Source organism: Lissotriton helveticus, chromosome 7 (genome assembly GCF_964261635.1).
Source record: "Lissotriton helveticus chromosome 7, aLisHel1.1, whole genome shotgun sequence".
NCBI lineage: Eukaryota > Metazoa > Chordata > Amphibia > Caudata > Salamandridae > Lissotriton > Lissotriton helveticus.
This window is the reverse complement of record NC_136068.1, coordinates 1,922,595,584-1,922,610,857: the sequence shown is the minus strand read 5'-3', so window position 1 is coordinate 1,922,610,857 and position 15,274 is coordinate 1,922,595,584. Positions and strand designations below refer to the sequence as shown.

Here is a 15,274-nt window from a genome sequence, read left to right as displayed (position 1 = left end):
AAACATGCAATAAAAACACACTGGTACAAAATTACCACACTGCAAAACCAACACAGCAAAACACAGTTCGTGGGACAGGGCCAAGAAAGCCCAAAATACACAGTTGCTGCCTTGCGTCCCAGAACAAAACTTAACGCATAACCTGTGCTCGCTGACCACTACCTGCTGCTGTCTGGTCTGATGTACCTTTTGTAACAGTCAGAAGACCATCTCCCTAATTGTTTGATGACCTCTACGCGAACCCCTTCAGAGGATGCGGTTGTGGCTGCACCTATGCGGAAAGAGTAGGTGCTGTACTTTTTACCTAGCTGCCGAAAACAAGCAAGTGCGCAAGACATGTTCCACTTGGTATTTAGTAAGCGGTGTGCCGTCTGAATGCAAGAGGAGATATCCCTCACTGGAAGGACGGATGGCAAGGTAGGCAGTCAGGAGGCTCACGGGGCAAAACTTGGGCGAGCCTAGGCTTTGTAACCAAAGTTCTATCCCTCTTCCCCTCTGATCAGTTTTGGATTGGCGCAGGGTGATCTTGAGCGTGTCCCCCAATACCACAACGTCCTGCAGAGACAAAGCTACACCTGACGTGTCATTTTTGGATTTGGCAACCAGCTCAGAGATCCTAAAAGCGCCAAAAAATGCTAAACTGAAAGCGGCTGCAAACAAGGCAGACTCGTGGGTAAAGGAAGTGACCTGAGGTAAACACAAGATCATTCTCTGGAGAGTTATAAAATCAATAGGTGATCTGCTGTCGGGCACTTTGGGTTCATCTCTAGCCCACCCTTTTAAAGCTGCCCTAATGACAAATGCCCTGGTAGGGTCCGACTGTCCTTTCAACTTGGCCTTGTGACTAATGGCTGCTAGGTGGCCTGAAATCCAAGAATGGCTCTTTTTGTTATCCTTTGCCCACAGGATGAAGGCCTGGACTTTCAATTCTGCTGCCTCCCTCGAGTCTTCCCAAGGCCCCACAGTGGCACATCATTTTTTAACACAAGAAATGTATCTATTGTTAGTGTTCGGCACCAGTGACATCTCCCCCAGGGCCCTCATCCTGTTTACCACTTCAGAAGGTACCAGAGGTGCGCTGGGAAGGGGGTGGCTTCCTCTCTCGCTCTCGGCCAAGCTTCTTGGAACCGTTGCCACTGAAAACGAGAGACAGCGTCAGCGGCGATGTTCTTGATACCCTGAATCTGACGCGCCCTGCATTCAACATTGTTATAAAGGCAAGTTCGCACCAGCTCGCGCAGCAGACCTAGAACCAGGGGGCAACTAGCAGAGTGAGAGTTGATGGCCTGTACTACTGCTAAGTTGTCTGACCACAGCAGGACCCTTTTGGCAGACAGGATAGCCGGCCATAGGTGGAAGGCCACCACGATTGGGAAGAGCTCAAGAACTGTGATCTTGGAAGTAACCTTTTTCTTAATCCAGGCGTTGGGCCATTTCTCTGCGCACCAATCCCTGTCTAAAATGGCCCCAAAGCCGTGCCTGCCTGAGGAGTCTGTGTAAAGGGCAAGGTCAGGGCTGCCCGCTCAGGGGGCCCTCCAAATCACTGCCCCATTGAAATTGCGCAGAAACTCAGCCCACATGGCCAGATCGTGTTGTATCCCTTTGCTCAGTTTCACCATGTGGTGCTTTTTGGTAATGTTAGCAGTAGCCCTGGCTAGTCTGCAGGCGAAGACCCTACCTGCTGGAATGATTCTGGCAGCAAAATTGAGCAGGCCTAGGATGCCCTGGATGCAGCCCAGGGAAGCTTTGTCCAGCCCTACCAGCGCTTGAATCTTGTTAGACAGGTCGCGCACCTTCTCCTCTGGTAATCTGGACTCCCCGCAACCGTATCAATCTCTTCCCAGGAAAGTCAGGATTTGAGTTGGCCCCACTGTCTTACCAGGGGCAAGAGGGACCCCCAGGTGGTCTGTAAGAAGAACAAAATCTGCCAGGGCCTGTGAGCACAGCTGCGTCCCGTCACTCCCGATAAACAAAAAGTCATCCAAGTAATGAGTCGCCCCCTCTACACCGTATGTGTCTTGGAGTGCCCATTGCAGGAAACAACTGAAAGCTTCGAAGTACGCACAGGACACCGCGCAACCCATGGGCATGCATTTGTCAAAGTAAAACATGCCGTCGAGCTTGAAACCTAGCAGGGGATAGCTGCTCGGGTGGACTGGTAATAACCTGAAAGCTGATTCAATGTCTGCTTTGGCTAACTAGGCCTCTCTGCCTGCTCTCCTGACTAGATCCAATGCTACGTCCAGCGTGGCATAAGACACAGAGCATGCTCCCTCTTCTAGCCCGTCGTGGACCGAAGTCCCTTTAGGGTAGGTAAGGTGGTGGATGAGTCTAGAGGCACCTGGTTCTTTTTTGGGCACGACCCCCAGGGGAGAAACAACAAAATTCTCTAGAGGTGGGTGCAGGAAAGGACCTCCTATCCTCTTTAGCGATCTCTCTTTTTCCACCTTCGCCCTCACCACTTCTGGTTGTTCCTTGGCAGACCTAAGGTTGTCAGCATCCCTGCTTCCCAGAGCACCTGTGAAAGGGATCCTAAAACCTTAGTGGAAACCAAATAAGAGCAAGCGGCTGTCTGCCTCTAAGGGATAACGCCTGAGCAAAGGATTGATGTTGTCAAGGATCACAGGGGACCCTCCCAGTGGCGCTAGCCGGAGTACACTTGGTGGAGGTGAGGGTGAGACTGTAGAAAGAGAGCGCCCAGAAAGCTCGCTATACTGCAACGGGGGAGGGACAGAAATCGTGAAAGGGAAGCCCGACCCGGAGACCTGCTGCCTGTCTCCAACTTACTGTCCCCCCTTGCTTTCTGGCTGGGAGCTCTGTTTGGAGTGTCAAGAGGCTGAGGTTGCTGGGTGGGGTCCCCCGCAGGTGTTACAGGCATGTACAAATTTGCATGTCTTCCCCCAGGAGCAAGACCCATTGTTGAAGAGGCGACAAGTGCCAGGGGGAGAACGCTTAAAGCCACCTCTGGCTCCACCTCCTCTACGGCCTCCTCGAAAGGAATGTTTACCCTTGCCCCGAAAATAGGAGGATCCCCCCGTAGAAGGCTGCCCACTGGGAGAACTGCTTGTTGTTCCCACTGCAATCTGGCCCCGTGCTCCCATGTGCTCCATCCAGAGCTGCACCTCCTTTTGATCCCAGTTCATCTCTGGGCACTGAGACATTTTCCTTCTGAACTCCCTGTCATAGTTGATCCATCCATTACCACCCCATTTCAAGGCCCCATTGTGGATGAGCCTGGAATTTTGTACCAGGCCTGGGCCCTGTTCCGGAAAACGTTCCATGGTGACAGCCTCTAAAATGGAGAAAGCTTCTAGCCAATTGGCAATGTTCTTTTCAGGCCATAGCTGATACTTTACCTTTTTTTTTTTAAAAACCTTTATTGAAGCATTCAAAAGCATTACAAGCACAGGCCTACCACCACAGGGGCCGGCTGTAAACTCAGCAAATCAAATAGGAAATTTACTTATCAGTCAACAGCCCTGGCACCAGCTGTGATGAACGTTACAGCGTACGGTAGAATGCGATATCAATAAACAGGATAATACAGAGGTTTCTTTTTTTCTTTTTTGAAGAAGCAGTAGTGGCATTACTATAAGAGGCGTCACATCATATAAGTTGGAGCAATTAGAGACGGGGGGATGTACCTCGCACTGCAATCAATAGAAGGTAACGAATAATATAGCCGTAGTAACTCCACGCCTAGGAGAGGCAGACAAGGAGTAAAGGATAATCGATTAGCGAGCGATCTAGTGCGAGTACCATCCAGAAAACCCACTCTTAGGACACAGTAAAGTAAAAGCTAGTATAGACGCCCAATAGAGTAAGAAGTAACTGGAGGATAAACAGCCAACCACCCTGAAAAGAAAGAAAGGAAAAGAAAGGGACCAAAAAACAAAACAAACTAAAATAACAAACCCCCCCCGTATCCCCCCACCCTGCACCCCTGTAATGGCTACGGCCTACCCCACTAACAGCGTGCCTGTCGCCCCGAAACTCGCCCTAAAAGAAGGAAAAGAAAAGCAGAGGAGGAGAACAAAAAACACACTCCCGGGCTCCCATACCCCCCGCCATCAGCGACCTCCCCACGACGTATTATCCACTGTTTGAAGCAAAGTATTAAACCCCAGCCTGGGGAGGACATCAACAAAACCACCCGACTCCCGTTACAATATAAGGTACAATCCCGGCACATATCACGTAAATTAGCAAACCCTAAAAGTCAAAATTAACCCTGCCAGTACGGTTCTTTACAAGAGCCCTTGTCGCCCAGGCCACAGTCACCATGAGGAAATTGAAGCGTTCATAAAAGTTCAAGTCAATGAAATCGGATCGAAGACGGGATATAAGTTCGCGACATCCACAAAACCGGCAAGGAAGAGTGAAGAAGAATGGCAAACCTCTCCGATAGTCACTGAAGAACTGTTTGTGGCAATCAAAACCTTTAGCAACGATGTTCCGCCGAGCAGGGTTCGAGCAGGGAAAGCTGACGATGGTCATAGGTGCGCTATCTATGAAGCCAGAGTCATCAAAGCGGGCTGAATCAGGCTTCCGCACGGGGACATCAAAATGGTAGGCAGAGTACTCCACAGGAACCACAGTTTGCTGGTAGCATGTCGGAGTGTCGTTGTCCGGTCTCAGACAGACGTTGTCCAGCGTTACAGACAACTGATGGTATATGACGGTGATTTGAGAGTGAAGCGCCCCAATGGCGGCCATTACGAACCTCAACGTTGGTGTGCCGTCCGTTCCCTCCATCTCCTCTCGCGAAGCGACGAAGCGGGACTCGAACCCCGGAGAGGACAACTCCGAGGCACCAGGCACACACGGAGCCGATGACAACAGTGGGCGCTCTCAAAACTGGCAATATCGACACCTTCGCCGCTCGCGGGGCCCAAGCCCGTCAACCCCGGCCCCCCCAGCAGGGTCTCCGGGCGTCGGACCTCCGACCGCGGCTACCGATGTGCACTTGCGTCACTGTACCGTGTCCTTAGCGGAAGCCGGTTACGAGTAGCCAATCGTAAATGCAAGTTTGATCCGAGTTCGGAAGACCGGATGCAACCCTGGTCCCACAGCCGATGTTGATCAACTCTAACCCGGATGGGCTAGAAATCGAGGCCCCGGCTTCAGCCCTGAAGTAGGCCGAACAGAAAACACGACATATCTTCGTCATCCGGTGAGTTGGAAATTCCGGGATTGCACCGCAGGAGTCAGGAGCACTTAATATGCACGGGAGTTCGGCGTGAGGAAAGGATAGAGAGCAGGATATCTGAGCTGCCGGCAGAGGTCGGCGGAGCCGGGAGCTTATGCGGCCATCTTGCTTCGCAGCGTAGCTCCTCCCCTGATACTTTACCTTTTTATCATCTTCCTTTGCCCCAAACTTTCTAGCATCCATGCCTTCCTGACCTAACATGAGAAGGGTAAAGATATCGATAAACACCCTTTTCCAAATGCCCTCTTTGGCAGCTTGGGGTACCTGCCAAGCCAATGAGCATCGCCCCGAAAGGAGCGGTGCAGTGGAGATCGCGGGGACAGGTGCAGGCACGGGAACAAGCAAAGGGCTGGTAGCAGGAGGCACCCCCAAGGGAGTGCTTGTGGCGGCAGAGGGTGTGATAGGAACCAGTGCAATGGCCGCGACAGGAGCGGCGGGGGAGCTCACCAGCGGCGCCCCGCTCGTCGCCCCATTCGAGACTGTGGGAGCCACAGGTGATGTTGCAACATGTACTGAATCCCCCTGCTTCGCAGCCTGCACCGATGACCATACCGTGGAGGCTGCCAGAACAGGACTCCCGCTAACCCCGCTTCTACCCCCAGCTTGTGGTGAGCTAGCAGCAGAGAAAAACCCCCTTGGAAACGTCCCATAAAATTGTTCAAAGTGTCCAATACTTTGGTCAGATCGTCTCTGGTGGCGAAATTACCTTGGGCAGCCTGATTGTCCTTGGAGAGGACCGGAGGCGGTGGCGTAGCGCTTGCCCCCAGTGACGGGACCTCACGGGGGTTCGCCACCGATTTGCTTCGTGTCAGCGGCAAAGATTCCAGGGGGAAATCCCTAACAGTGGGCTTTCTGATCTGCTTGGGCCTCGATGGAGCAGCATCGGTACTGTTCTGGGTGTCGGACGAAGGGGATTCAGCCGGGAAACCAGAATCCTCCGGCTCTGGCGTGTTCAACAAGTTCTGTGCCCAAGCAAGGCCTTTCCGCTTTGCCAGTTCCATAAAGTCAGCCCACACTGCGTCCTGGGAGGTGCCCGGCAACGAGTCCTCCACCTGGGTATTTTCTTGGAAGAGGGGAGGTGAACTTTGGCTGTCCATTCTCACTTCAGTACGCTCGCATGGGATCTGGGGATAAAATTATGATCAGCCACAGCACACACATGGAGAAAGAACCTGGCCGTCTTGGGTATAAACATGTGCGAGTCCCAGACCCTACAATACTTACATCACAGTTGTGCGACAAGCGGAACGAAAATTTTCGATCGATTCGGAGAGACTCCGCGAGTGAGAGTGAGAAGGGGCTATGGAGGTAAAAAGGGTAACGTTAGTTGGCGCACTTACAGGTGACAAATTTCTAGACAACGCATTGCCGTGTTTCCTGCCGCTTTCAGAGTGTATGCTCCCCCCTTCTGTGTCCACACCAAAGACTGGTCCTTCCCATATACCTGTCTCTGTCCCCACAGTTGCCACCTGTGCCGCCTCCTTGTCCTTTGCGTTGATTATTCTGCTTTGTATTCTGAAAAATTAAAAGAAATTGTCACAAAGTTCCTTCCATTATTTACAATAAGCTCTTTAATTCGCCGTTCTTCTTCTGCTTCCGGCGTAATCCAGCTTCCTTTAACCAGTCCTTGCCAGCTTTGTACGTACTCTCCTGAAAGTACACGCATGTTAGTGCCACCTTAATTGAACATGTAACAGCCCTGCTTGACCCCGTAGTTATTACCCAAACAAAACACCCAGGGCACATGGTGTCACTACAACATTCACACTAACTTGCTGCGAGACCTGTTGCATTGCCAAAGCTTGTTGAATAACCTGCGCTTCGATGATGCGAACCAGCGCACTGGCTTACCACCGTGCCTGCCCCGTGGACGCTGTACCTTGCTCACAAGGGGGGAGCTGCCACTGCATTGAAAGCTCGCGAAGTAGCCCAGGCCGAGTCGTGTATGCGTGCACACCACAAACCCAGGACAGGGCAATGAACAGCCAAACGTGAGCTATACACGGGGAAAGGGAGAATGCCCAGAAACACCGGGCGTAGGGCGCTGTGAGCAGAGCTCGTAACAGAGCTCCAATTCTGAGGACGAGCGCTCCAATAGAGGCCAGCCTGTATCCCGGGTGCCGCAGGCCCGACGGATGGCATGATCTGAGGCCAGGCGAGCTCACAGAACCGAGGAGAACAGACCGGGGGGGGGGGCCTCATAGGGACTGGGACAAGTAGCCCAAGGCCGTAAAAACCCGTGGTCACCCTCACAACTGCGCGAGGGGGAGCGCGCAGACCAGGCCCGCATGAGCCGCGTTGCACGTCCGGATGGGTGGCAAGAAAGGAGCCAAAATAAGGTCCCCGGGCGCCAATGCCTGCCAAGGTACGCCAAAGCGAGCTGGCCTTACCCGGATGGCAAAGCGATCACTGTCCGTCACTCCCCGCACGGGTGCAGTGCAGGGCAGGCGAGGGAAAGACCCTAAACCCGGGGGCGCCCGGCAGGAGCAGCCCTCAAGCCGCGCGGCACCAAATTGGACGATAAAATATGAGGCAGATATAATAGAAACATAAAACCATCCTGCCACGCGATGGCGGGAATCGAACCCATGCCGCAAGCTGTAGAGACACCGGCACACCGCCGTGCTAATGGCACTGCTCAACTGAACCCCGGGAGAGGAGGGATATGGCGGCCGACACTGCATGGCCTCCCTAATTCAGCCAGGCTAAACGAAATGCAAGAGCTACTCGGACCCTGCTACTCGAACCCTGCCCGTCTGATGGAATGTACCACGCCCAATAAATCAGGCCACACAGACACGAAGAACACACGCGTGCCTGGCGAAAGCTCCGATGGAAGCACGCTAGAACCTCTAGGGGGGGGGGGGGGTCGATGGCCAGCGAAACTCTTAACCAGGCCCGACACAACTGTCTCCGCCGGAACGGCGATATCGGGAGATGAAAGGAACGTGAAAATGCAGGCAGGAACTACATGGTACGACTGAGGGAGAGTGTATACCCATGCGGAAGCGGTGTAGCCCAGTAACACTCCAGCCCCTGCAATACTTGGTGGGCATGGAAGAACGCTGCCCAAAATGGCCACACACCCACGCCCCTCCCCCGTAGCACCAAAAGGACAGACTGCCCCCTAAAAATGGCCGCTTGGGCGCCCAGACCCATGCGGCCGGCAATGGCGCCCTTAAAGATGGCCGCAGCGGACCCCATGACCCGCGGCCTATGGGGGGTACCGAGGCACAGCTAGACTACAAAAGTGCGAGCGAGGACTCCTAGGCCCGGAGGGTCTGAGGAAAATGTATTAATGCCAGCATACATAAAAAGGGATGCCTACGCCGAGGCTCGAACCCGAGTCTACAGGCCCAAAGGCAGCCGCTTAGTCCACCACGCTATGGCCTCTCCCCAAGAGACCGCCTAGGAAAGATCGCGGTCAGCCAAGCCGCTCCTCTAGCGTGCCCGCTGGCTGGCAAATAAACATTGAGCCCCCCGCGAGAAAAAGTAGGTATATAAACACTCGGAAGGGAGGGGGCAGCTGCGACCCACTGCCTCGCTAGGGAAAGAATTAGGAGCGAGACGCTGCAAAACAATAAATGATCACAGATAATAATACTAAATACTGAATCCATTATGAAGGTAGTCAAAACCGCATGGGGAATCAAACCCCGGACCACAAGGCCGGAGGCGCGTGTGCAGGGCCTGAGAAACACCCACTGCCCAGCAAGGAGAACTCCTTCGGAGACCCGACCCTCAGGTCGGAAGAAAAACACTACGAAATGCATGTTGAATAATACATAACCCCTACAATACATACATACATACACGGGCACATAATATCGAAAGTCGCTACCCCATGGTAAGGTACCCCGCCCAGTGCCCAGCCCCCCCGAACACAAAACTACACAAAAGAAGATACTGTGCAAAGTCCTGACATGTACATGTCCCCGTTTCAGCCGCCCGATACTAAGCGGGCCGCCTGGCCCATCTCAACCCCCCTAATGGGGGGAGCGAGCACGAAGGGGGGAAAGGCCACTCACCTTTGATCCCGAAGGTCCCGGGCACCAACGTCGAGGGCAGCAAGAGCACAAAGAGGCCGCTCGGAGGGAGGGGGAAGCCTAAATACACCTACCCCCCCCTCCCCTAGCGGAGTGATGTCACAGCAGCGGCCCCCAGCCGCTGGACACCAGAAGGCTGGTGCGCTTTCCATCTTGTGGCACTACGGTGTCCGCCCTCTTATGAGGGTCACCTACGGCGACGAGTCGGGCGGCCTGCATTCCTTGTGAATTGCCACATTGTTCTTGATTAGCGCTCGCTGGCGCTGTGGCTTTCAGACTATGGACGACTTGAGTGGCTCCCACTGGGAGCGGGGTGATTTGGTAGGGCACCCACACTGAAGCATTGTATTTGATTCGGGCGGCACCTCCGGGCATGCTTCCTTCCCCGAGGGCCTGCTGGCAGTTTAGAGGTTTTTTTCCGCTGGCAACGGCGTAATGGTGAAATTCTATTTAAATTATATTTAACCCCTTCCATGCTGACGACGAGCTCAGCTCGTCATCCGCGTTACCTGCTGTACGCGGATGACGAGCTGAGCTTGTCATGTATCGCGGTAATTTAAAAAATGCCGCACACAGCGGGAAAAGCCGCCGCACGCATGCGGTTAAGGTACAAATTAGGATTGATATTCCTCTGTTGGATGTTTTCAGTGTTTATACTACAATGGTTGGTGTGCGCGTGGTAGCGCTGTGGGTTTCAACCCCAGAGTCCACAATACGATCTCCTGCGGGAGTGGAAATGTCGCGCTGATGATACCGGCGACATACCTGATTGAACCTGTGCTTACCTTCATGACAAGGGCTGGGCTTGGCTGCACACGGAATCAAACGCTCTTTCAAGAGCTGCGAGACTGCGCTAGCGTTGCAGCGCTACACACTGGGTCACTGTGGTTTGTGGATAGAATTTTTGCTCAAAGATTAGGTGTTTCACTGATTATGAGTTCTGAATTAACACTATTCCTGTCACTTCCATAGGGTTGTTCTGATCATGGCGCGGTCCCGCGCTTTCTCCGCCAAAGGCTTTCCCTAGTAGCTGAGAGCGGTTATGGAGTCATAACGCTCCGGTGTGCGTAACCCACTTGAGCTTCATGTGGGCAATTTGGCCTACGCACGTCGCACGCGTCCCCTGTTTGTTTCGGGGTCACATTGCCTCGTGCTCTACATGAGCACATTTCCTCAATCCTATGCAACTCAGTTGTTGTACGACCCAACCTACAGTGCTAGGAAGAGTTTTTCCAATGGAATCAGTGCTAGAGTTTCCATTCGGGTGAGTGCCAGAGTAGCGGTCCATTGGGCACTGCCACTCGACAGTTTTTTCAGATCTTTCAGTTATTCTGGTTCTGTATCGTGCAGGCCTCTTTAGGCTTCTGCTCAGCAGGCGCAGTTTCTCGACTGCGAGAACCTTCAGCGGGTATAGGCATGTACAGCACCTTCTTAGTGGACTTGTTCCAGGACTCAGGCCATTCTGCCGAAATTCTCAGTTTAGGGTTTCTGCGGCATGCCTCCTTTAGCATACAGGACAGTAAAGGACTGGGGCCTCGGTACCTTCAGAGGGCTATGGGTGGCAACTTCATCTGAGAGACAGTCAGTATTTGTAGGCCCTTTTGAGTCCTTCCTCTTAGATCCTTTCGGGGCAGGACTGATTTGTCAGTTACAGGCGTTCCAGTTGGAGGTCAGTACCATTACATAAGAAGGTAGGTCTGGTCTCACGAAAGTCGAGGAAAATGATTTTGTCCCCTCCGATTTTCCGGCGTCTGGGGTCGCAACTTTCGCGCATGGAGGTCTCCATTTTGTTTTTCCAATGCTCCTTGGGTCGGTGGTAGACGGCCCAGTTCCTACCTTACCTTACAACTACCCCTTTTCTCATGCAGGCACTCGTGTAGATCCGGGCAGATGTTTCATGATTCACCAGGGAGCTACGGTTCGCAGGTTAACCGTTGCCTTTAATAAGCAGGGGTCAGGGTTGACACATGGCAATATGGTAAGTACAGTTTTCCCCAGGTGGTATATATGCCAACCTTGCTTTTAGTTACGATTACGTTTCCGGTCTACATTACTTCCAGGTTTTCGAACGCGCTGAGGTTTCGAGGTCACATTGCCTCGTGCTCTACATGAGCAGATTTCCTGGTAGCCTCCAGGCAATAACAATAGGCTGGCCCTCGGAGTGCGCACACGCTCCTGGTATTTTACGATGACTCTGACGCCCATTGGGTTGGTATAATGACTACAGCTTTGCTGAGGAGCCGATTTTTATTCATTTCTCTATTTTAGTGTGCACAGGGTTGGCTCCCCCTCTACTCCTCCATTGAGCTGTGCTTTGCACTATTATATATTTTGAATACGGATATCCCTCGAAGGTGATTGGTGGGATATATATTGGAGGATGAGAACTAATTGATAGGAGCACAAGAGTCTACTGAACTAATTATGTTGACACTCAGGTTCTCCACGTTCTTGTGTGGTCAACAGGGCCCCAGGTATGACATTCCCTAACGCAGGGTTACAGGGTTTGTTGGACGCCCATCATCGTTCTCCTACCACAAATCCTTGAGCATGATTTTATTTTGTTTTATTTTAATTCTATTTATTTTTGTATTTTCCTGTTTCACCAATACGTAAGTCATCCGCGCGTGCGACGGGAATTAGACTACGGCGTTGCGACTCCCCCCCCCCCCCATTTTTTGGGTATGGTTGATGAATGGCCCGACGGCGTCGCCAGGCTTATTCGTTTCTAGTCGTCTAAGAATGGGATTTTCCAGACTTGACAGGCTGCACAGCATTATCCTAGTCAGCGTCTGCCACGATCGGTGCTAGGCGTCGGTATGACGCCATTTGCGCCAGCTCTTCCGAGAATCGCGAATCCTTTCGCTAGGCTGGGCACCTTGACACCCGATCCAGGTAGGCCCTTTGTGACAGATCCCTCTGGGACAGATTCGATATTGGTTGTACGCGGCTTCTTGCATATAGCATTCAGGAGTGAGTCTAGTGTCTCCTCCTTCCTTCGTTGGCGGTTGTTCCGGTGTCGGTTCTGAGGGTTGATGCTAGGTATATGTTATCCCAGCTCTCTAGCGCTCCAAGTACCAAGTTATTCCACCTTTCGAGTTAGCGGGATATATATGTAAGGATAGGTCTATCTTAACATTGTCATGGGCCTTGGCCTCACACTTCCAGACATTGGATTATGTTGTACTGGACTAGTCCGGTTATAACCTTCATACAATGATGACTCTTAGATTAGGTTTATCTCAATCCTATGCAACTCAGTTGTTGTACGACCCAACCTACAGTGCTAGGAAGAGTTTTTCCAATGGAATCAGTGCTAGAGTTTCCATTCGGGTCAGTGCCAGAGTAGCAGTCCATTGGGCACTGCCACTCGACAGTTTTTTCAGATCTTTCAGTTATTCTGGTTCTGTATCGTGCAGGCCTCTTTAGGCTTCTGCTCAGCAGGCGCAGTTTCTCGACTGCGAGAACCTTCAGCGGGTATAGGCATATACAGCACCTTCTTAGTGGACTTGTTCCAGGACTCAGGCCATTCTGCCGAAATTCTCAGTTTAGGGTTTCTGCGGCATGGCTCCTTTAGCATACAGGACAGTAAAGGACTGGGGCCTTGGTACCTTCAGAGGGCTATGGGTGGCAACTTCATCCGAGAGACAGTCAGTATTTGTAGGCCCTTTTGGGTCCTTCCTCTTAGATCCTTTTGGGGCAGGACTGATTTGTCCGTTACAGGCGTTCCAGTTGGAGGTCAGTACCATTACAAAAGAAGGTAGGTCTGGTCTCACGAAAGTCGAGGAAAATGATTTTGTCCCCTCCGATTTTCCGGCGTCTGGGGTCGCAACTTTCGTGCATGGAGGTCTCCATTTTGTTTTTCCAATGCTCCTTGGGTCGGTGGCAGCCGGCCCGGTTCCTACCTTACAACTTCCCCTTTTCTCATGCAGGCACTCATGTAGATCCGGGCAGATGTTTTATGATTCACCAGGGAGCTACGGTTCGCAGGTTAACCGTTGCCTTTAATAAGAAGGGGTCAGGGTTGACACATGGCAATGTGGTAAGTACAGTTTTCCCCAGGTGGTATATATGCCAACCTTGCTTTTAGTTACGATTCTGTTTCTGGTCTACATTACTTCCAGGTTTTCGAACGCGCTGAGGGCGTTCATTTTGTATTTCTGGGTCCCACTCATGCAATACGTTTCGGCAACAGAGGGTCGCTTTGTTGGTATGAACACCATGTGGCAGTTTTGTGAGGACCGGATTCTCTGATTTGTGAATTATTTATTGAATAATGTTCGGGGAATTTAGTAGTGTTCACGTTACAGCGGCCAGTTCGGCCGTTTTCTGCGGCTCACTCTCGGTTCAGGGCAGGTTGCTGAACTTGCGTCGGGTTTTTCTTTCAAGTTCCTTTTTTTTTTGTGGCGTAAAAGTCCCAGCCTGGGATAATTCTCGTGATTTGCTTTTTTGCCAAAAGATAGCTAACAGTATGTCGACGGACATTAACTATTGTCAGGCTGTGTTATGAGGCATTTCACCTTTATGTGTTCCTACGGCGAGACAGGTCACATTTTACAGGTACAGTACCTACTCTAGTAAGTTGCTCTGTAAGCAATGTCTGGACTGCAGGTGGTCAGGGCCTGATCACATGAATTCGAATGAATGCACTTTGTGGGTGTTTCTTTCCATTCCTTACAGCATGCAACGATGATTATCGGATTTATTATCTGAGGTTTTTCTCGTATAATTATTCATATTATTGTTGATCATTACTGACATTTTATATGTGGGTCCAAGGCTAGTATAGCCGATGGTGAGGGCATATTACCAGGATTGATGTTCAAAACCAATTGTGAGACTCAGTCCGTTCAAGGACCATACTTATCATTCTTGTTTTTGATGATTTCCATTGTTTAGCAAGTTTCAATTCTACTGATTGATTTTCTCAAACTATATTTAAACAGTTTATTATGTACCGGTGGGAGATATAAGACTGTAGTGTGCGGATAAGCGTTAAACTAGCATAATCCGAAGCCTCCGGTCCTGTAATAGAATCAAAAATTAGCTAGCATTCGCGCCAAGAATTTTCAATTCTATTAATGACACGGAGGCGAGGATTATCCCACCCGGTTTATTACAGTATTGGTAATAATTACCCACCCGCATGTACTTGATATTCTGTATCAACAGAAGTTACAGGTTTTCTTTGTCTCATTCCTTTCAGCTTCGAGTAAAGAAGAAGGAGCAGGTGTTCTTCGGGCTTAGAAGACGTAAACTTTCCAGTGTGAAGATGGTTCTCCATGTTGAAGGATAATTATTGGGACTCATATTCCGCGGATTGGACTGGATTTATTAATGTGGACTGGATTTATTAATGTGTGGTCTATATAAGTTTGAGCAAAGAAAGAGGAGGAGACACAGGGTGCAGCAGCTCTTATTGGGGCTATACAGGATGTGATGTATGGGCAAGCATCATGGGAAATGTAGTTTTATTTGCATACAAAACGTTTTTCATTGGCTGCTGTGAGTAGCAAATATAAGAAAGAGAAGCATAATCCTCGCCTCCGTATCCTTAATAGAATTGAAAATTCTTGGCGCGAATGCTAGCTAATTTTTGATTGAATGCACCCCCAACAGTCAACGTGGTGATGTCGGAACGTGGCTGCGCTGATCGTGCGTGCACCCCCAGCAGTGTCTGTGTCCAGCTCTGCCCAGTCAACGTGGTGACGTATGAACGTGGCTGCGCTGATCGTGCGTGCACGCCCAGCAGTGTCGGCGTCCAGCTCTGTCCTGTCAATGTAGTGACGTCACAACGTGGCTGCGCTGATCGTGCGTGCACGCCCAGCAGTGTCGGCGTCCAGCTCTGTCCTGTCAACGTAGTGACGTCACAACGTGACTGTGCTGATCGTGCGTGCACGCCCAGCAGTTACCCCTCCTGATGGTTTGTGGCTCTTTTCTCTGGTCTTGTGATTGCTGAAGCGCCTGGATGTCCGTCCAGAGGACGTCCATGCTCTAGATAAACTAATATTCAGTGTCA

At 51.3% G+C, this 15,274-nt stretch overlaps 1 long non-coding RNA gene across 1 annotated transcript in view; it reads left to right on the top strand.

Annotated features, from left to right (window-relative positions):
- The window catches only part of LOC144767880 (uncharacterized), a 29,083-nt gene extending 14,291 nt beyond the window's left edge, over positions 1-14,792 (top strand). Inside the window, exon 2 of the long non-coding RNA XR_013598371.1 lies at positions 14,462-14,792. This is a non-coding gene — a long non-coding RNA (uncharacterized LOC144767880). The remainder of the gene's footprint in view (positions 1-14,461) is intronic.
- Positions 14,793-15,274: the final 482 nt, after the last annotated feature.